The sequence below is a fragment of the Marmota flaviventris genome, chromosome 7 (assembly GCF_047511675.1).
Source record: "Marmota flaviventris isolate mMarFla1 chromosome 7, mMarFla1.hap1, whole genome shotgun sequence".
Taxonomy (NCBI): domain Eukaryota; kingdom Metazoa; phylum Chordata; class Mammalia; order Rodentia; family Sciuridae; genus Marmota; species Marmota flaviventris.
In genome coordinates this window covers 105,739,567-105,759,694 of record NC_092504.1, presented here as the reverse complement: position 1 = coordinate 105,759,694, position 20,128 = coordinate 105,739,567, and positions in this window count along the sequence as shown.

The following is a 20,128-nucleotide window of genomic DNA, read 5'->3' as shown; positions in this document are numbered from 1 at the left end:
TGTGTAGAGCACTCACCTAGCACGCCTAGCTCACCTAACGCTGGGTTCAATCCTCAGCACTACATAAAAAATAAATAAATAAATAAAAACAAGCAAATGTATTGTGCCCAACTAAAAAAAAAAATTATATATATATATATATATATATATATATATATATATATATATATATATACTAAAAAATTTAACATGTAGGGGCTGGGGCTATGGCTCAGTAGTAGAACACTCGCCTGGCACGCATGAGGCACTGGATTTGATCTCAGAACCACATAAAAATAAAATAAAGGTATTGTGTCCACCTACAACTAGAAAAGTACATTTTTTTTAAAAAAAAGTTTAACATTTAAACATTTTAAGTGTATAATTCAGTATTTAGTGGCATTGGGTACATTCACAATACTCTGTAGCTATTACCACTATTCCAAAACTTTTTCATCATCCCAAACAGTAACTCTGTACCTATAAAATAGTAACTCTCATTCCTCCATTTCCTGAAGCTTAGGTTGCCTCTATTCTGCTTTCTGTGTATGGATTTGGCTGTTCTGTGTAACTCATATGAGAGATATCATACAATATTTATGCTTTTGTTTCTGGCTTATTTTGCTTAGCATAACATTTTCATGTTTATGTTGCAACATGTATCAAAAATTTATTCTCTTTTAAGGAAAATGCTGCTATGAACACTGTGAACAAATATTTGGTAAGACCCTGATTTCAACTCTTTTAGATATATACCTGGAAGTATAATTGCCGGATCATATGACAACTCTGTTTCAGTTTTTTTCTCTCTCTCTTTTTTTTTATTAGTTGCTCAAAACATTACAATGATCTTGACATATCATATTTCATACATTTGACTCAAGTGGGTTATGAATTCTTATTTTTACCACATGTACAGATTGCAGGATCACATTGGTTGAGAAACCACCGTACTATTTTCTACTGTGGCTAACCATTTTATATTCCCATCAGGAATGCAGGGGAATTCTGGTTTCACTGCATCTTCATCAATACTTGTTATCTTTCTTGTTTGTTGTTTGTTCGTTTGTGCTACTTTTAATTACAGGCATTCTAATGAGTAAGAAATGGTGCGCTAATATTCCATCACTGACAGAATACCTGAAAAAAAATCACTTACAAGGAGGACAGGTTTGTTTTGGCTCACGGTTTCAGCGATTTGGGTCCATGTTCATTTGGCCCTGTTACTTTGAGCCTGTGGCAGAACATAACAACATGGCTGAAGTGTGTGGTCAAGGAAAATGCTCACATTATAGTTACCAGAAAGAAGAGAGAGGAGGGGCCAATTGGGGTCCCAATAGTCCTTTCAAGGGCATAACTTCTCTCAGTGATCCAACTTCCTCCAACTAGGCCTTACCTCTTATAGATTCTACTCCCAATTGACTCATGGTCACAGGTCCCTGTCTTTAACCCATAGGTCTTTTGGGGAGATTTCAGAATCAAAATATAGCCAGTGTCATAGGGTTTCCATTTGTGCTTCCAAAATAATTAATGATGTTGGGCATCTTTTCATGTGCTTATTGGCTATTTGTATATCTTCTTTGGAAAAATGTCTATTCAAGTCCTTTGCTTATTTTTTAATTGGGTTGTTTGTTTTACTGTTGTTGAGTTGTAGGGGTTCTTTAATTTCTTATCAGATATATTACTTGCAAATATTTTCTTCCTTTCTGAGTTATTTTCACTCTTTTGTTATTGTCCTTTGATACACAAATATTTTCATTTTCATGAAATCAGATTCATTTTTTCTCTCGCCTGTGCTTTTGGTATCATATCCAAGAAATCACTGCCAGCCTACCTTTTAAAAAACAGAAGACAAAAAAAAACTGCAAAATGGCCAATATTTGCAATATTATTTATGCTTATTTTCATTTTTACATTAGTAAATAAAATAAGAAAATAAAAGCAATGGTGAAAACTTACTGAGACATGGCTAACTATATTTTTCTTGTTGCATAGAGAATTGTTACTAAAAATATTTAAAGAAAAAAGACAATACCTAATATTGTCTCTATACTATACCAAATAAAAAAGGGAAGCTGTCTTTGCCCATTGTGAAGCCCAAATAAAAGATTTTCATGACATTCATGAAATACTACAATATCTAGTTTGTTTGTAGTGATAAATGAAAAGGATTGATTTTATTACTGATGGGTAAAATTGGAAAACGTCTTTCTTCTCAGATCTAAGTATAATTTACAGGTTAATTATGCATCACATACACAAAGTATTTAGATTAGAGAGTTGCTTTCTCTATATTGTTATTGATCTAAACTCACATGAACAAAAAAAGGCATTAATTTGTGGCCAAAAAGTGTCAGAAATGATTTATAGATTTCATGGAGTGTCGGGAAATGGACATCACTATCTAGTAGTTTTCATGAATAGTAAGGATGAAACTCTGAAGGAACTAGGTTACAAAGTATCATTTCAAAGAAGTAAAATATTGACATAAGACCAATATTTCTTATTCTTAAATGACTTATAGATATGAATCATAGAGAATTCCCAACATTGTTTTTAGGAAGAAGATTGTCTAACAAATCTGTTTTCCAAGAATAACAGAGATTCCTTTGTGCTCTAAAAGTACTCTGAATTCCTGAAACAAAAAACCTGAAATAAGCTGGACTCACCCTCATAAACAGAATGCAAAAGTCACCCATCTGTCACAGATGAATGACCTCTATGTTTACTTATCCAAAATTACCTGCTTAGAAAGCCATCTGGATAGTGTTACACTGTCCCTGTTTGCCAGAATTCGTATTAAGAGGGCTAGATGCCACCCACAGAAAAGTGAACAGTTCAAATAGGAGACATTGGGAAAGGATATAGATTCCTATATTCTACCAAAGAATTAAAACACGAAACGAGACAAAGGAAAATGTTTCAACAAGAAAGAAAAGGGTGGTGGTGGTGATTGTTAGTCATCCAGGTAAATATTTGCTGCAACAACTGATGGCAGGTGGTGGTGTTAAAAGTGAAATTTGGATAGCAGTGGAAGCTGGTGTACATATTATATATATAACTGAGTTTCTCCTAAAATGAAGAGCTGACTGTTTTTTAACACATCATTTCTCCAAAAATATTTCCCTCGTTTTCTATCAATTAACAGGAGCTCAAGTCAACATATTCCAGCTTAGTGCTACCTTCTTCAGATACATCTGGGAATTCATTAAAGTAATAAGTAGCAGTTTGTTTCTGAAAGTACCAACTACTTGGCATATTTCTCTTAGAGGGCTTTTAATTGAGAGAATATTTTTTCAGGCACCTTACATAGCAGTTTTATTTTATTCAAAATGACATCTATTCCCTGCCATAATCTGAATTGTGGCAGGTGAGAGTAGGGAATGAGTGATATATGGGGATGGTGATTATTCTTAACTGACATGTTGAAACTAGAAAAAAGAAATACTTTTTCCAATACTCAAAAATGACGTTTTCTTAAAAGAAAATGATTTTACATTTTGAAGTTGTTTTCACTATATAAATATAGTTTTATCATGGCTCATCAAATTTCAGTTTCTACAGTACTTCTGAAATTCAGGTAGAATGTTAAAAATGTTACCTTTAGAGTTTCCAAAAGGAAAAGGAAAGAAAAAGATAAAAAGAAAATAAAATAATAGCTTTAATAAAAACCAGTAATATTTAAGAAGAGCAATGAAATTTTCCCCATAAGTTGTCTTTATATTTGATGAAAAAATATAAAAATCACTGTCATATAACACTAAAAAGAGTCCAGTACGGTTAAGTACATCACTATATACATTATTCCATTTTCTATTTGTGTCATCTGTAGGCCTGAAAAATGGAACCAATATCAACTGTCATGTGCTCCAAGCAACATTCTGACTATCTAAGGGGGTTGAGCTAAACCCAGGATTTTATCAAAATGGTGGAACAAATTACTTCAACATTGTCATTATCTGAGCAAGCAGGACGGGGTTAATCTATTGCTCTGATGACTAATATTCAGCTGTGCAGGCATCAAATAACTCTGTGCATTATTGCTGAAGGTCTTCCTGGCTCAAAGGCATATTTGTTCTGGAAGGGTTTGCATTTATTTGGTTGAGGGTTGAGGGTTTGGTTGTTGACCAGGCTGAGGTCACAGGGTAAGACTAGGTATTTGTATGGAATGCACATCTTGATTTCATTATCCAGAAGGTTAAAAAATAAAGAAAGAAGAAAGAAAGAAAGAAAAGAAAAGTAAACAAGCATTAAAAGGCATGAAGTCCTGCATACAGAGCTAGCTATCCTCACTCCAATGCTTACTATCTACATGTTTTCCCTCATCTATTCATATTTAAAATAAAAAAAGTCTTGGAATTGATAGGAATTGTCATTATGCTTTTCTCAATTACAATATTTTCCTTTTTACTCTCAGTCCAGAAGGATGGTCGGGCCAATACGTGAGTTGTCTTTCTTTCCTGAGTCTTTGGAAGTCATCCAAATTTGTCGGCTGCCAGTTTATGTCCCTTTATCTAATGATGTGATAGTCACAGCTGATTCTCATAGCACACATGAAATCTATGATAAACGGGAAAATCAGTTAGTGTCTTGGGAAACAGATGAAATTTGCAAAGCTATTTGTCATTGTCTTGACATTGACTTACATTTTAGTGTTTAGCATGATATGTTATTTGTTAGTTATTAAAAAAAGAGAGAGAGAGAGAGTATTTGACCATGGTAGTGCTCTTTTTTCCTAAAGTTCTTTGGGATATATTTACTGCGTAGAATAGTTTTAAAGGTAAATAATTCACTATAAATGATTCTGATCCTCTGATAAAGGTACTTTGGAAATATCCTTCATAAAAGAAATGCTTATAACTACTAGGCAGACACCATTTAGGATTAACACTACATAAAAGAAAATCATTTCTTTTGAAAGTCAAGTTAGTATTCAGGTGTATGAGGCAAGTTATATTTCTCATTCAACATTGAATATTTTACTTCTGTTTGCCTTGCAAAAAACAAAGTGATTTGAAAATTTTAGTTTTGGCATTTAAGATTCAGATACGTAGGAAATTTCCTTTAAGTATCAAATATCAATGTTTTATTTCTTTTAAAAATATTTTAATAAACAAAACCCTTTTCTCAGATCTCAGCAAAACAAAAAAAAATCTATATGCTATAAATCTTTTTTTCATTAATTCAATAGTCTTTTAATATCTAATATATGTTATTTAGAGAAACAGACTCAATAGGTATGTTCACACATACATACATGGAAAGATTTATTATGAAGTATTAGCTTATGTGATTTTATGGAATCTGAGAAGTTCCATGGTCTGCCCTCTAAAAGCTGAAAACCTAGGAAAGCTGGCATTATTGTTCAAAGGACTAAGAGCCAAAGAGCTATAAATTTCAGTGGAAGTCTCAAGGCCTGAGATTCAAGAGCACCAAGGGCAGGAGAAGATCAATGTCCCAGCTCAGCAGTCAAGCAGAGAGCAAATTCCACCTTCTTCCAACTTTTTGTTCTATTCTGGCTCTCAATGAATTGGATGATGTCCACCTACATTGGATAGGGCCATCTGCTTTACTCAGTCCACTAATTCAAATGCTAATCTTTTCTGGAAACACCTTCACTGACACACCCAGAAATGATGTTTAACCAGCTATCTGAGCATCCCAGGACCCAATTGAACTCGCATACAAAATTAGCCATCACATTTACCAAGTTCCAGAAACTGTTGTTTTTGTGGGAATTTTTGTTATTGAAAAATAAGAGAAAAAAACAAAACCTGAGCTCCCTACCCTCATGATAAGACAACATTGAGAAGGATAGTACAATATACAGTGTGTTGGATTGTGATAAATGGCGAGAAAAAGTAATGAGGCAAGGGGTAGAGAAAGTGTATGTGTACAGGGCAATCTCTTAGGGACTATGGCGATACAGACAGTGGATACCAGAAGTCCTCCCTGAAGGGATGATGCTTGAGTGAGTCCCTAAAGGAGGTGAAGGAAGGAGACTTTGGACTTCTAGGACAGGACCCATCCAGAAATTCACTCCAAGGACAATACTGAGGCAGAAATGCACCTGGCCACAGCATGGTGGACCACAGTGATCAATGAGAAGAGAGTCAGCGTGGATGAGCATTTAGAAGTGAGAAGGATCAGATATGGCAGGCCTTGTGCATCACTAGGGAATAATTAAAGATTTTAAGAGGAAGAGTAAAGTTATTTGGCCTTTTAAAACACAACTCCTCTTTATATTCTATTGTGAATAAATTGTCCAATACAGAGCAAAGAAACTACTTAGATTATTGAAATAATATTTCAGAAGATAAAGCTTATACCTATCAAATGATTAGAAAGTAATGCAAAAAAAAGATGTAATGGTGCTATAGACTGCTCAGCAATACCAGTTGCTTCATATTGTTTCTCTTTCTCATACTTTTATTCTTTTCCTAACTATAAAAAAAATGAAAAAAATGCCTCCAACTTTATAAAAATATTAATTCATCTATTCTTTCTTGAACATCAAATATGTGGTAGGCGTAAAGATAATAACTAGAGATATAGGGATAAATATGTAACAGCTTTTCTTCAAAATTCTTAGTCTCATGAGCAAAACAGAAATATGAAAAGATGTATGTAATACAACTTAGAATCCCAATGCCATAGATGTGTACAGGGCATTATAGAAGCACAGAAGACAGAATACGGATATATATTTTACTCCAAGAAATCAGGAAAAGTTTCTGAATATGATTCCTAGTAAACTTAACTTGCCTCAAACACTGGTGGTTACACCCTCAGACACAAGAATAATATATACCCAGGAAGTTGTTTTCAGAGTCTTAAGAGGATGGATGCTTCTCTAGATAGTCAAGAATCATTTTTAAATGTATTTTAAAAATATAAAAATTTCAAAATGTCTCATCATTTTGAAATGTCAAATACATTTTTGAAATGTATTCAATTTCATTTTTTTCTTTTCCTCATATTATTGCTATGACTTGCAAAAAACAGGCTGTTGATACCAAAGTCTGTGTATATTCACCATGGCATTCATCCATCTCTGAAAATCATTCTAGCTTTTCCTTACAATGCTACTCTGCTGCTATCTAATGACATGATGGTCACAGTCAATTCTCATACTACTAATCAAAATGTATGAAAGGCAATGAATTAAGCTTTTGGGAAAAGGGAACAACATCAGCAATAGCAGCCATTAGTACAAGATACAATGGATTTACTTAAAAAGAAGAAATAAAACTAATATTGTCTTGTGTCTCTCTCAGGTAACTATCAAAGAGATAATGAGTTTTGATTTCAACATGCTTTTTGACAGATATTTCTCATGAATTTGGTTTGGCCTTTATATCTGTTTTAATTGAGTAGTGTCAATTTGGAAAGCAGTAGTTATATCAAGAATATATAAAAGACCATTTCAAAAGACCTGCCACACACCCCAATTTTTCAGTAATGCACAACAGAATGTGTGAAATGTTTGGGAACATCCAAGCAGAAATGTGCTCTACTATGTCATATATACTAATCTAGGATGAAGAAAGAGCATGAGGTGAAAAGTGGGTCAAATCATCCAGAATCTGCAGAAAAAGGCCCAAGGTAAGAGTAGAAGTTGCCACTGAGATTGAGTCAGGGTTGCCCAGAAAGTAGACATAAGCCAGATTCTTATTTAATAGAGAGCACAGATTTCAAAGAATTAGTGATATAAAATCATGGTTTGTAAGAATGAATAAATATTTGTAAATTCATAGAATAATGTGTGAACCATGGTAGATCAGTGCTGTATTTGGTGATCAATGCTGTTGAGAAATGAAGTAAATTTAACCCAAACATGCTTTAACCCCACCAACCCTTCATTGAAAAAGGAAACATAGTCTTATTCTTTTTGTGCTGCTATAATAAAATACCTGTGAATGGGAAACTTATACAAAAAATAGAAATGTATGTCTCACAGTTCTGGAAGCTAGGAAGTCCCAGATCAAATTGCTACTGTTCATTGGCTTATGAAAACCTTCTTGCTTTGTCCTCACATGGCAGGAGGAATGAAGGGCAAAAAAGGGCCTAAGCTAGTTCCTTTCATCTCTTTTAAAAGGCATTAATCCATTCAGGAGGGCAGAGCCCTTATGACTTAATTACTTCCCCAAAGGCCCTACCTCTTAATACCTTTACAAAGAGGATTAAGTGTCAACATGAATTTTTTAAGCCTTAGTAGACATATCAGCAATGATACCATATTTTTTCTTGTTGTCTTCATCAGAGCATGCCTTTCATGGAATGACCCTGCTGTTGTTTGGATCTGGAATGTTCCCTAAGGGCCCATATATTAAAGGCTTAATCCCACAGCAAGGCAATATTGAGGTAGTGGAGCCTTTAAAAGGTGGAGCCTAGTAATAGGTCCTTAGGTCATTGGGAGTATGCCCTTTAAGGGGATTATGGGACCTTGATCCCTTTCTTTCTCTCTGGCTTCCTGGCTATAAAGTGAACAATTTACTCTGTTACATACTCCTACCATGACGTACTGCCTTGCCACAGGCCAAAATGCAATGGGGCCAATCAATCATGGACTTAAAGCTCCAAAACTATAAGTCAAAAATAACGCTTTTCTCTTTATAACTTGAGTTTATGAGGTATTTGTTATAGTGACTGAAAGCTGACTGGTACAGCGCCTCTCAAGTACTACTCACATTTTTCAGCTCTAGTAATTGCATTCCGTATTCCCTTGCTAGCTACTCCCTTCTAACAATGTCATCTACGTAGGAGAGAACCTCACTCTCCCATCTATCAAATGGGCCAACTCTGTCAATCCAATGCTCTGTTGTTTCCAAATGGTCACAGATGTACCAGTCCTTGAAATGGTAATGGGTTATTTGAACTCACTGAGAAAGTTGGCAGGACTTAGCTGGATGAAGAAACTGGTGTCAAGTTCCTGATGACATTAATCAATGAAAGAAAGTGACTAGATCCTGGCAGAGAATGATGATGAGAGACACAGGAGTGCAAAGATGGAGAGCAGGAGTATCAAAGGCACAAAGGGTTTGACATAAAAGAGATGGAAAATCATCTGGAAGCCATACTGTGAATGAAGAAGAGGAAAGGATGACTTTTACTTCCTATACTGAAGTGTGTAGAGCTCTTGTGACTGTTTGGATAAAAGGAGAACCTGGCAAAGCTCATGAGTTAGTTATTGCAGAAATGTTCAGAGGTAAAGTTATTAGATTATGATGGCTATAATATAGTCAGCAGATTAATCAGTTTGATAGATTAATAATTTGAAAGGATATTGGTAGGTGTAACTATAGCAGTTAGAATGTGGCTGGAGGAAGTAGGTTAGTGGGGTTGTGCCCTCGAGGATCATATTTTTCCCCCTGGCTCTTCATACTGTCTCTCTCTGCTTCCTGGCTGCTACGAGCTGAGCAGCTTTCCTTTGCCATGCCCTTCTGCCATGATGTGCTGTCTGACCTCAAGCCCAAATGATGGAGTTAACTGACCATGGACTGAACCTCTAAAAGAGAGATCCAAAATAAACTTTTCCTCCTCTCGGTTGTTCTCATCAGGTATTTTGGTCACAACAATGAAAAGTTGTGTAACACAGCATGCAAAAACAATCATCAGTGAAGAAAATGAACTCAAGAATGAAGCAGGTTTTAGTTAAGAACAAAATATGTTATTCAGAGACTGAGGATACAGAGAAATTTGCTTATAATGGGAAAACCAGAGTGCACAAAAAAAAAAAAAAAAGAAAGAAAAAACGAGGAGAGTAATGTGGGGAGAGGAGAGAGCAAAAGGATTGACTGGTGATAGGAAGAATAGGTGCATGTATGGTTAAAATTAAGAGAAAGTGGTCAGAGGATCTGATACTATAAGAGAGTATGTCAGCCTCTCATGAAATAGATGCTTGTGGCATAGTTAGATTTTATTCCCAAGGGGACAATGACAAAGGGGAGAGTCACAGACTCTCCTGCCCTACTGCTATGAGATGTTTTCCCAGGTCATCAGTGACATTGTTCCTTCTCTCAGAACTCTCTCAGGCTTTCAGACTGAGGTTGCTTCAATTGTTCATCCATATCTGCAGCTGGGCCCTGGGATACCAAGAAGATTCCAAATGGATCCCCATGGTGTTGATTTTAGAAAACAGCCCACCTTCTCCTATACATAGATCAGCGTCATTACTCTTGCCAAGATGGTGACCACCTTGAATAAAATTAGGTCTAGTATGTACGTTCTACCCTGGAGTATGCTTCTTGCTTAGTAAAGGCACTCCACACAGAGAATGGAAGTAAATGTTAACATATTTTCTTCAAATTTATTTCCAATTTTGTTTCCATTTTTTCTACTGTAGGATTTCTCAGCAACTACACTATTCCCCTATGAGAACAGATAATTTGTTGTTGTGTGTAGGGGAGAGTAGAGGTGTCTTGTGAAATGTGTGATGTACGGCAGCATCCCTGACCTCTATCAGAGATGCTTGGAACATGCCTTGAGTAGTGGGACAACCAAAAATGTTTCCAGATAATCACGAACATCCTGAACATCGTGAACATTCTAGACTCAATAGAGCCTTAGAGTCATGATTTTTTTTTTTAACAGACCAATCAGATATTCATGCAGGTGACAATTTGGTCACTTACCTGTTGATTCCAGATGTTCAGTGGGATATGCAAATTAGATATACCCTTTCATACCTTCAATACCTTCTGATCACTATCCCACTTGGATTATCCTAAAAAAAGCCCATGTAAAATGGTAGTGCAATGAAAAGTTTTATGGTTTATTCTTTCAAATACAAGCAACTAAATTCACAGTCTTTTAGATGTAGATATATTTAGGTTTTCCTTTAATGGATAGAGCAAGTAAGAAACCTGTCTTTCATTGAACCATTTGGTAGAAACCACATTCATGTTAACATTCTAATAATTTTAGATTTGGGGAAAAAAATAAAATATCAGGCATCTCTCTCTCTCTCTCCCTCCCCACCCACCTTTTCCATTTACCAGGGATTGAACTCAGGGGCACTCAACCACTGAGCCACATCCCCAGCCCTATTTTGTTTTTATTTAGAGACAGGGTCTCACTTATTTGCTTAGTGCCTCACTGTTGCTGGGTCTGGCTTTGAACTCAGGATCCCCCTGCCTCAGCCTCCAGAGCCACTGGGATTACAGATGTACACCATTGCGACTGGCAAAAATATCAGATATGCCTTCTGTATGTATGAGGATTTCTGTAGAACTTTTTTCTTCTAACTCTATTTCATTAATGCCACTGTAATTAACTTGCCTAGGTATTAGAAACTTTGTAGCAAAGCAATTGTCTTGACAATATTTTTATCAAAGAATTAATATACTTTTAATTCCCTGCAGATAGTGTCTCCATAAGACTTTTCAAATTTTTGGAAAAAAAAAAGTTATTTAACCAAAATTTTTCTGATACCTTGTCTTTGGGAGAAAATTAAAGAATAGGATGCACAATGGTGCAAAATAACTGGTATATCAAGTAATTATTAAAGTTTAAATAATGTCATACAAGTCATATTGAGTGTGCTTCACAAGACTAGAGTCATATCATAGTCTGGTCATGTTTTGAAGGTTGTAGTAATGATTTATTAATTTATGTATATAAGAAGAAATTTATCCAGAGGAATAAAATAAGAACTCACTGCTTTGAAACTAGATTCTAAAATAGAAATATTTTTCTCTGAAATATTTTGAAGATACTCTTTTTGATAGTCCTTTTAGTTTACAAATTATAAGGGTAGAAAATTTAAAATCAACATCCTTGGAAACATTTTAATAAGGACAAATACTGCAGTCCAATTAAAATCTGTCAGTGCTCTATAAACCATAATAAACTAAGAATTGTTTCTAAGATGTTTTAAAAAATAAAATGCATTTCTTTTAAAAAAGCCAAAGAAATGAAGACAACAACAAAAAATACAGTAAATTATAATTAATAACACCAATGGTAATTTTAGAACTTCCAAATACTTCTTTACACACTAGACATATACTGAAAAATAATTATTTTAAACTTACACTTAAAATTTAGCACCCATAGAACAATTGGAATTTTTTAATTAAAAAAACTGGGGATAGAAATGCAAATATGGATGTTATATATTAAGGAACATATGAGGTACATTATATATGAAACAGTAAAGTTTTATGCATTTTCCACAGTGCATCTTTCATATCTTTGATATGAGAAAGATACTTGTGAATATAAATAATTATCTAACCCATATTTGGAAATTTAAATAATCTCTTGTTTAAAACCATGGTTTAAGGGAATCGCAAAGTCAACACACCTACATACCACACATGCATACATGCACTCATCAATGATTATTTTCTCTTGCACTTTGGCTTCAAACCACATTTATTATAGCTTTTACAGAACACTACACCTATGCATCACTTCCCATTACAACATAGATTCTTCTTTGATTTGAATTTTTTTATAACTTGATAATGATACTCTCATTAGAGGTGCTGAGAATTAATTCAAGAAAATTATCAGCTTTAGAGAATGAATCGATTATTCAAGAAACACTAAAGCTCCAACGTTATGAGGTGATAGAAATGGAAAGAAAAGGCAAGCATACAAGATTATTAAACATGTTCCCTTTGTCTTCTGCTTCTGACCCAACAGCAACCATTCCTAGAATAATGGCAAAAAAATGACACACTTCATAAGTCACAGTGCTTCACTTGATTTTAGAATCACTTTGATTCTAAAAATTAAATTTCTCAAATTAAAAGAAATATATGAAATTTAACATTTTTTCAAAAATAGGAAATGCAGTGCAGTGATAAAGAGAATAAACTTTGGAATCACACAGACTGGTATTCAGTTGCATTTATTAGGTATGGAATTTATTAAAACCATTTCCTAAGCAGCAAAATGGATACATCATCATACATACCTCACAGAGATACGTTCTGATTAAACTAACCAATGAATGGAAATTAGTTGCCACAGTTCTTGTAAAATAATAAGCATTCAGTAAGTATAAGCTATTTTATTATTATGTAAGAACTAGTTAAAGTTCATATACAAAACAAATAAAAATTGTGCATTAGATACATTAAAAATATATACCATAAAATGTACACACTTTGCTCTTTTTATTTAATTTCTCAGTTGGGGAATTCTTGATGCCAAAGACTATGGGTCTGGAGGTGGATGAGTGGGCCAGTCTCATACTCAGCTGTCAAGAATCATTCATGCTCCTGATTGTGAAATAGATTCGGTCTTCACATAGACTGGACTCTGTTAAAATTTTGAATTGAGATGATTTTTTTTTTTTAGTTTTTCTGAATGTAATCTTTTTCTAAACTAAAAATGATGATGATGGATAATTTCATATAAAAGCAAGTGCTTCATAGTTATATGTACACTATACATAATTTATGATGCTAAATTCATAAATATAATATATAAGTAAAACAATAATCATGTTTATTTAATATAACCTTTAGTGGAAGGTAAAATTAATTTCTCTTGGAAAAGATGTGAGGAAGATATAATTAATGTAATGAACTTTACATTATGAACTTCAAGAACCATAAGTCAATATTAGATGTTATATATAAAAACAGAAAGGAATATTATGAACACTGTTATTTTCTTTCCAAACAATAACCAATTAAACCAAATTAAACTGTAACAAACACATGTATAAAATGAAAATTCATTTTTAGTGAATATTACATATTCTGTATATTATCTCCAAAATTAGTTTTTCAGAAATATAATTCTGTTTATGTATACTAACTATCACGTTTCATTTAATTATACCTATTCAGTAACTCAAAAAGTCTAATTCATGGACTGAAATTTACAGGAGGAAATGAATAAAAATGATTTTAAAATAATTGTAATAGTTATTGACAAAAGATAATAATTTTTTTAATATTTTATTTGTTGTTGATGGACCTTTATTTATTTATATGTGGTGCTGAGAATTGAACCCAGTGCCTCACACATGCTCCGCAAGCACTCTATCATTGAGCCACAATTCCAGCCTCATATAATTAGATTTTATATTTCAAGTTCTACCATGAATGTTACCCTTGAAAATCCTCAATACTGATTATTGATCGTGTCTGATATAATGGTCTCAAAATTTTAACAGAGGAAATGGAATTTGCTCCATTCTCTCCGAATTTGAAGTGGGGAATATGATGTTCCTTTTGGGGTGATATCCTTCTAGAGGAATGAGGGCAAATATTGGAAATCTGCACATCTGGTACCTAAATTGTGACAAGATTTAAGTCCTAAAGTTAACAGGGAACTGGAGTTAGTTGGTATGATCAGCAAATGAAATTTCAGAGAAGGCAGAGCAGAGTGGACAAGGGAAGTGGTGTGGTTCACCACTGGAGACGCCAAAATGGCTTTCTGTTCATTTTCCATTCTCAAAAGCCAAATCAGATCATAAAGGAGGCAGGCTGGAAGAATTATGAAGCCACTTCTTACTAAAGAAAAATTCAAATGCCCTAGAATGCTCAACTTCTCTAACTCTGCATTTATTTCATCCATGCACTCATTTTTTATTCACTCTCCAAATGCATCAAGCTCCATGTTTTTTCATATGTAAACTGTGGATGTAAGCACTATAACAATTCCAAACAACTCCACTTAAGAGGTGGTTCTGATTTGCTTGAATGTCTTTGCCCCACTGGAAGTAGGAGTTGGTTCAGTATCTGTAATCGAAGACTAACTCTGTTTCAGCTTATCTGAAGGTTTTACAATTTTTGCAGTACGTTTTAATTTTTTTTTTTTTTGTTTGTTTGTTTGTTTCTGAGACAGGGTGTCACTGAGTTTCTTAGAGTCTAAGTTGCTAAGGGGGCTTTAAACTTGAGGTTCTCCTGCCTGAGCCTCCTAAACTGCTGGGATTATAGGTGTGAAAAATCGAATCCTTAATAAAATTAAAGGAGAGTATCAATACAGTTTGTCTCATTTTTAGCATTCATTGAAACAGAGACCCCAGAAGTACTCTTTGTTGGGTCCTCAGCCTTTCCTTCCCTCTCCCCTTTCAGAGCAGTTGTGGGCGGGGACTTTCCACCTGGCTGCGGAGACCAGAAATGGCCAATCAGAAGATGACATGGCAATGGCCCCCAACCACCATGGGTTCCCAGCGGCTGAAACAATTGCCCTGTGAACTCACATCAGTCCTGACCAACCCGCGAGAGACAGGAACCCCCTAAACTCAGCTCCGCCAAACTACTGTGATAGCTGCAATTTAGAAGGTCTAGACCCTCCTACCTCCAGTTTCCCTTATTAGCATTACTTATGCCTTTCATGCCTGCAACTTCCTCTGCCCACCTGGGAGTGCCCCTCCCAATAAACCTTCTTTTGGTGCCTCATTCTTGTTCAGTGGTTCCTGATCTCCCGGGCCCCTTTCTACTTTACACTCTTAATTACTAGATATGACTGTGCACAAATCCAGATTATGTTTTAATCCAGAGGTGATTCTTGAGAGTTTTCATTAGAAGGAAGTTTTTGTTAGTGCATGATTTGAGATCAACAGGGTACCAAGAAAAGCAGGGTTGACATTGTGTCTAGTATACAACTTTACCACCATGAAACCCATCAGCACACAATAGTTGGGGAGGCATTGTATATTCTAGGAGCTGTTAGGTTATAAAACCTCTGGAAAGTGACTAGTTGCAAATTTTACTCATTTGACCAAGATTCCTAATTTATAGTGTGATCTGATCAGATAAATGATCATAAATCTGTAGCTAAAGTGTTGTTGTTGTTGTTGGTGGTGGTGGTGGTGGTATGTATGTGTTTTAAGTTGTTCTCTATTCCCTTATAATTTAGCTAAGTTTTGAGGATTTATGTTTATAAACCACTTAGGAAAAAGGAAGAAGGAATAAAAGGAAAATTGGAAGGAGCAAAATAGGGGAAACTGTAATGTATTATAGAAACATATAAAACTAGATGTCATGATAGTGATTGAAAGAGGGATAAAAAGAGAGTGCAAAAAGGAGACCAGGAAAACAAAGAATCATGATGTGATTGATATTGAATCAACCTGGCAGTGAGATATGGAGCTAGAGAAGAGGTGGGGAACTGATTGAGATTTGAAAGGCACTTTCATGTGCTTTGAATTCTCTAATTTTCCCATTGAATGTGCACTGCCTTACAGTTTGCAAATTTTGTTGAGTTTGGCAAATATTCCAAACAAGAATGGCTGGATACAGTATTCAAGGTCACCTTTCCCATATTCTATTCTGACTGCTGAAATTAGCTGGAATGCTGATAATAGGAGAGCAGTTTTCAGGATTGACGGAAGCTCTGCAATTACTGTTCTTTCTAACAAAGCCCTAGTTTGCTGATGTTCAGACCAGAGGAAGAAAAGAGGTTATCTTTAAATTTACCCTTTTCTAATTTAAAAAAAGACTGTGCCATTGAATGGAAAACAGATTTCCTTTGTCTTTTTAAAAATGTATATTTAAATAATGCCCTACTTAATCTTTGTGCTGTGCATACATCTCTCATAAAGTAAAATAATAAAGAATCTGCCTAGCTTCATTATTTGTTTCCTCTTTACACTCATTAAGCTTGAAAAACACAACTACAAACGTATTTTGAATCTGAGGTTGGTAAATTCTTCCAAATAAAGACTTGTTTGCCAGCAGCTTTATTTATATAATTAACCTTGTGAAATTTCTGGCCCTTGAAATTTTTAATAACTTTACCAATAGAGTCATTCCAGTGACAAATATTATCACATGAAAAATCTAAGAACAGACCAGAGTTCCATCACAAGTGTTTTCTTTTTATTTCCTCCTAGAACCCTGACCTTGACCTTACCTTCCATGTAAAAATAAGACAAAAAACTTCCAGAAAAAAAAAATTTTCCTTAGGAGTATTTATGTTAGATTAAAAATTCTGTTGGGCTGGGGATGTGGCTCAAGCGGTAACGCACTTGCCTGGCATGCACAGGGCGCTGGGTTCGATCCTCAGCACCACATAAAATAAAATAAAGATGTGTCCACCGAAAACTGAAAAATAAATATTAAAAAAATTCTCTCTCTTCTCTCTCTCTTTAAAAAAAAATCTGTAAAGGAAACTATGACATAAAACATACAAATAATTTTACTATTTAGAAAGACAAAAACGCAGCAATAGATATTTATGGAAATAATACTATCATTATAAACAGTTATAATTATCTCCTGCTGCAGGCAAAAGGGAGTCAAATGCAAACAGTTGGCTCTTTCTCCACACACCTACTCACACACATGCAAACTGACTGAGTTCTCTCCACAGGGTGACTACCACTTCAGTTTAATATACACCTTTTAGGAACCAAACAAAACATTGTCTTATTTAAGTTCAGACTGAACTATCAACATAAATGTAAAAGAGCTTTGGATATTTCTACTTTTTAAAAAATGTGCACTTATTTATATTAGAACAGGAGAGGACAAATTGACATTGTATATGTATTACAAAAAAGAATACTAGAAACCACTTAAAATTCCACTTGTATTCTCAGGGATATAATTTATTCTAGCATGATTCAGCGCTACTCATTTATTGTAATAGCTACAAATTCACTCTATGTTTTCACTAGGAATACCACTTCTTTGAGCCTTTATATTTTAAGACGTATTTAAATATGTTAGCTTTAATTGTGATGGAATTTCAACTCAATACTAAATTAATTCCAAATTTTTTCTAAAGACAGTTGCTTACTTCTTTGCAATTTATAGTCTTCTAAAAATCTACTCAGATCAGTTTGAAAATATATAATTATTCAGGTTTAAAAATCATCTGTAATAATCATATTTCTGTCTTGTACTTTGGATATGAGGGTTGTAACTTTCAAGCTATGTTACTAATATTATTCAGAGTGAATTTCAAAAACCTACATTGCTAGTCCACTTTTTACTTTAATATTGTCACCATACAGATCACACAAAGGATTTTTCCCCCTGAGGCCAGTCTTTAAATTCAACAGCTAGTAGTATTAAAAGACTGTTGGGGGTTGGGGGAGGGCTGAATATGTAGAGAGAATATAGGACTAAACAAAACTCCAGCAGAGAGAAAAACACCTCCTGTGTGTCACAAATAAACAGTGCATGATCTCATTTGTACCTCAAGACAACCCACTAAGACCTCTGTTGAATAAACGATGAAGGACTTTAACTACAATACTTTGGAATTTACTGAGGCTATTTTGATATTTATTGCAATTTCACTCTGAGTAAATACCTATGTATATATGTATTTATATATATTTATATAATTAATAAGAGCTTTTCTATGTGTATTGTGTTAGTATGGGGTAAAACAGCTGTTGTCGAAGATAGGGAGCTTTAACAACATAGAGTGATATGTGAAAAAAGGAATTGTCTTTCTTTTATTGGCTTCCCATAGAGTCTGAAGACTTTATCTCTGATAAGCTGATTTTTAATCAAAGAGTTTTGAATATGAAGGGGAATGTTGGAAGCATTTTCTCTTAGTTCTCTTTTCACTGTTTCAAATTGGCTTCTATTTCCCGGTCATTTCTATGATATTTACATTCAGGTAGCTGAGTCAGCAGAGGGATTATTAGAGCAGACTAGTAATGGAAATGATTTGCTCAGGGACCCCTGGCAGAGCAAGCTTTAGTCCAGAGATGTAGTGCTACATGATTTGCATGCTGGTGGGGTGGGGAGAGGACTCCACAGTGCCTTGTTCTCTATTTTTCCCACTACCTACTTCTGTTCTTGCAGATAGAAGACTCACTGAAATGTACTACTGAAAAAGAGAATTAATAGTTTTCATGGGAGATATTTAAACTCGCATGGAATAATGTTTTCCAGCCAATCTAAAAACTCAGGAATTCTCTTCCCTGTCTTTGACATATAATTTTGTTGAATTTTTTAACATGGCTAAGGATGTCAGAATGCACCATGAGCATATTTTAGTATATCACAGATATCTTGCACTGAAAGGAAATGTTTTTGGCTAAGAGTAAAAATAAACATACCTATTAAACACAAACTGATTGATGCCCATAAAAGTGAAATTAGGGCTGTGGATGTAGCTCAGTGGTAGAGCACTTGCCTAGTGTGCACAAGGCTCTGAGTTTGATCCCCATCACTGCAAATAAATACTTGATGAATAAATGAATGAATAAACAGATAAACAAACAACATTAAAAGTGAAAGAAAACGAAGCACAAAATAAATTGTTAGAGCATTACTTTTCTTCTAGACCATTGACTCTTGGACACACTGGCCTAGTTTCTTTTCCTCCAATGGGGGAATATGGTAAGCTTATTTCTAAATCAGGATTTTTTGTAGTACCTGTAACTGGCTCCTCCTTATCATTCAGATCTCAGTTTCAATATACTTTCAAAGACAGTGCTCTTCTGATATACCCAAAGAAGCCATGCAATTACACGCTATGTATCAATTTAATTCATTCTCCTCATAGTGTTTGTCCTTTAATGAATATACATTATTTATATATTTGCCTCCTTCCCTGCTGTAACCCATTCCTCTACTGACTACAATGTGAACCCCAGGAGAACAAGAAATACCTATATTATCCACTGCTTTATCTCAGTCTGGTCTTAGAATAGCAATCAACAAATTCTAAGTGTTCATTAAATATTTGTTGAATTCTTGGAAGCATATTACTTCTTAACAAATGCTATGTTTAGAAGATAAAGCTAGCTATTTTCTAGCAAATTGCAAAAAAAAATTCGATTTATATTTTTCTCCACTTATTTCTATTAGATAGGGTAACTGGGAGTTATTTTTCTGTGGTAGTTATTGTTTTGTTTCTGGAACACAATACTTGAGAAAATCAACTTAAAGGAGGAACATTTTATTTTGCTTATGGTTTCAGAGGTTTTAGTCCATGGCCAGCTGGCTCCCTTGCTTCCAGGCCTGTAGTGAGGCAGAAACGTCATGTCAGAGTTAAGCTGTTCACCTCATAGCAGCCAGGAAGGGAGGGAGGAAGGAGCCAGGGACAAAATATACCCTTCTGGGGCTCCCTCAGTGACCTACTTCCTCTAACAAGGTGCTGATCTTATAGTGTTGACCCCTTCCAATATTGCCATTAAATAGGAATCCCGCTATGGATTAATCTGCTGATGAGGTTAGAACTCATCAGCCAATCATTTCCCCAAAGCCTCACA